The sequence below is a fragment of the Propithecus coquereli genome, unplaced genomic scaffold (genome assembly GCF_000956105.1).
Source record: "Propithecus coquereli isolate 6110/MARCELLA unplaced genomic scaffold, Pcoq_1.0 Scaffold320, whole genome shotgun sequence".
Lineage (NCBI taxonomy): Eukaryota > Metazoa > Chordata > Mammalia > Primates > Indriidae > Propithecus > Propithecus coquereli.
The window spans coordinates 515397-519315 of record NW_012148842.1 but is presented as its reverse complement, the minus strand read 5'-3'; the positions used below and the strand labels follow the sequence as shown (position 1 = coordinate 519315).

The 3919-nt window shown below is 35.0% G+C and overlaps 1 protein-coding gene across 1 annotated transcript in view; it reads left to right on the top strand.

The window, feature by feature from the left end:
• The window catches only part of LOC105815226 (low-density lipoprotein receptor-related protein 1B-like), a 161243-nt gene that overhangs the window by 822 nt on the left and 156502 nt on the right, over positions 1–3919 (top strand). The window lies entirely within an intron of this gene.

Below are 3919 nucleotides of genomic sequence, written 5' to 3'. Positions count from 1 at the left end.
TGTCATCTGGTTATTAATATTTCTTAACATCTTTGCCATACTGAAAGGTGGAAAATGATCTCATCATTGTATTAATTTGTATTTCCTTGATTACTAATGTGATTGAAATATTTTACATATTTCTATTTCATATTTTGTACCTATACTTTTACTAATTTATTTTCTTATTGGTCTATATTAATTCTGTCATATACATTGTGACTATTTTCCCAGTTGATATTTGTCTTTGTGTACTATTTATTGTAATAGAAATTTAGATTTTTGATTTCATCAAATATGTTACAGTTTGTATTTGCAACTTCTGATCTTAATTCTTTTCTTAGAAAAGCTTTCCTTATTTCAAGCCTAGCAAATATTCACTTATATTTTATTCAAGTACTTTTAAAGTTTCACTTATTACATTAAGATCTGATTAATCTTAAATTTATTTTGCTATAAAGTGTATGATACATAACTGTGTATGACTTGCAAAAAAAAAGATATTTTCAGCAAGATTATTAGAAAAAGATTACTAGACTTTCCTATTAAGTATAATTTTTTTTTATTTTGTGAGGAATAAAACTGCATAAGTATATAACAAGTTTAATGAGAAGCATTAACCTAGTGAGGTATTGACATGAAATATGATTATTGTCCAGCACTGCTTTTAATAGCTTTGCCATTCTTTACTTACATTTTGACAGACACAATGACTCTGGTCACTTTTAGTTTCTGTAACTTGGTCAAATACATTTAAAAATGCCAGTATTATGTCTTAGCCAAAGATTTCTCCTCCCCCAGGCTGACTGGACTTGAGGTTCTAGGAACTTAGTATGGGGAGGAAAATGTGTCTTACTCATTCATTCTACTTCTCCTCTCTTCTGCCTTAGCTCTTCAGGCAGAGAGGAGAGACATAGGAAATGAATAACATATTTTCAAGTAGGTCTAATGGAAATCTCTTGTCTACTTATTTATCATAACCTTCTAACACATGAGAAATGCAACTCTCTTCAGAGGCTTTTGTGTGAGCTCTTCGGAGATGCTTGCAATCTCACTCCTCTTTAGAGTTCCCTGAACTTACTCCATCTTCTCGGTCCTTCTCTCTTCCTCTTTTTCCTTCTTCAGGGTTCCCTGCACATCCAGATCTAGATCTCTTTTATCCTCCATCTCTTATCATTCCTACCACAGGATGTATATCTCATGGCTTTAACCATGGGAGGTACATCTCATTGCCTAACATTGCTAGAATCCCCTTCTTGGTGGACTGGCTGTCTTTTTGGTTGCACTACTGATGTAACAAAAAGTTTTGCTATCTTTTGCTTGGTTCACAGTTTTTTGCTCTCCCAAATATTGTGAGCAAGATCCTCTCCTCATGACCTATCTCTTGGGCCTGACGACACTCTCCAGTTCTTCCTTCTTCTCTAGATACAGAATAAAAGGACCAATCCACTTCTTGAGAAACATCTGTTTGGTTCTCTTTCCTCAGGCATTCACAAAATTTCATGAATGATTCTCATGAAATCTCTCATTCTCTTGAATCCACTGATCTGTCTCCAACGTTGACTTGTGGAATATGCTCCTATTATATGGACAGGTTCCAAATACTGGTTTCTCTCTATAAAATATGGGGGTACTTAATGTGTCCGTGTTCTTAGTATTGGATCTAAGTGGTCCATGGCCATGGCAAAAGGAAGAATCCCATTATTACATGTATTTGTTCACTTAACTCACTGATTTTTCCTCTGTCTCTCTCCTTCTCCCTCTCCCATTCTTCCTTATCTCCTGTTAAAGTACGTCAGCACATACAATGCATGGAAATTTTGAAAAAGCAAGAAAAATTACTTCATTTTAGCTTGCACATTATAATTAAGGAAACTGAAGCATTGAAAGTTGTGTATCCAAAGTTGTAGTTGAGTTGGAGCTCAGTCCCATTCATTCCCAGGTGTTCATTTTCATAGAATCATAGTCTTTGGTAGTTTGCTGAAATGCTAATTCAACCCCTTAGCCAACCAATATAGGAAGTCATCTAAAACTGGTCCCAGAGATGTTTACCCAGTCACTGTTGGAATATTTTCGGGAGCAAAGAACTGTCCACTTTAAAAGACAGCTAATTCTACTCTTAGGCAACAATCAATTGTCAGAACATTCTTCCTTTGTGGAGCCAGTATCTGACTTCCTAAAGATTCTACCCACTGATACTTGTTCTGTCCTCTGAAGCTACAAATAACGAATCAATAACTTTGTCCGCAGTATGGCTTTTAAGATAACTAAAGACACTATCATGCCCTCCTGACCGTTCTCTTTTTCAGGTTCAGCATACTAACTTGTTCAACTTTTCCTTACAGGAACATGTTTATAGGGTCTTTCTCCACCAATTGCCCTACTATGCATTCACTTGGATTTTCAATATTCTTTTTAAAATTCAGGACCTAAAATGGAAAGTTGATGTTCAATGTGTATAGGGTTTCAGATTTGCAAGATGACAAAGTTCTAGAGATGTTGCACAACAATACGAATATATTTAATACTACTGAACTGTACACTGAAAATGGTTAAGATAGTAAATTTTATGTTATGTACATTTAACCACAATTTTAAAAGAGATATTAAAAAAATCGATTGCCTGGACTTAAACAGAATAATAGTATCTCTTATGTGGAATTTCTACAACAGATCATACTGGGCTTATTACCTTCAGCTATTTAGCTTCTAAGCTACTATTAAGGTAGTTTTAATTTCCTCTCTAATACTGTTTGTTCTTCACTCTCCAGTCTGACAATAATTATTTTTATTAAAAGGATGGAATCCAAAGATACTGAGAAGCTCTTTTTCCTGCAGATGTACTCTTTGTAACTCAGACTTCCTTACTTTGTTTTCTTTCTTATTCCATACGCTTACATTTAAACGTTATGGATTTTGTTTATAAATGATATGCAAGCTTCTGCAAAGTTGTCTTCTTGTTATTCTTATAGGTATGAGACATCATTGTATATCTGTCTTTGGTTACAATTCCTTTTTTTGTTACAATGCTTGACTAGTAGGGCTCTGTCTACAGAAAAGTGGGTGATTGAGCAACCCCTGAGGAGGTATAAAAGCCATAGGCAGAAATGATTGAACACCGCTTTTAGTTCCTTGGCCTAACTTAGCATTTCCCTAATTTCTTGCTCAAGAATGTGAATCCCCTGTGGTTCTTGGTGCTGATGAATATCCCCATGCCTCTACCTCCCTCCCTCAAAGATTCCTATTCAGTTGGTCTTCCATGGAGTCCAGGGATCTGTATTTTGGGAAAAAGCACCTTATGTGATTCTTATCCTAAAATATCAGAGAATTTAAACTCTATGATTTCAACATTTTCTACCAGTTAGAATTTGTTATGGCTATCACAACAAACTACCACAAACATGACAGCTTAAAAAAACAATAACAGAGATTTATTCTTTCACAGTTCTGGAGGCAGGAAGTCCAAAATCAAAGTGTCAACAGGCCTTCCTTTGAAGGCCGTGGGAGAAAAATTCTTGCCATTCTCAATTTCTGGTTGCTATTGGCGTTTCTTGGCTAGAGGGAACATTACTCCAATCTCTGGCTCCATTGTTACACAGCTTTCTTTCTTTCTCTTATCTCTGTCAAATGTCCCTCTCCTTTCTCTTATAAGGACACCAGTTATTGGATTAAAGGCCCACCCTTAATCCAGGATGATCTCATCTTGAAATCCTTAACTTAATTACATCTGCAAAGATCCTATTTATTTGTTTTTAAGGTTGTAGGTCAATTTTATTGCCATCAAAACTATCTAAAACAACTGTTTCAATAAGCAAAACAATCAATTTAGGAGACCGTATATATAAAATGTTTTATAATTGTTACTTACATGCATAGATACTCTGAATCATGCTCACCAAAATATTCATAATGGTGAATTTCCACTGATTTTCACTTCCTT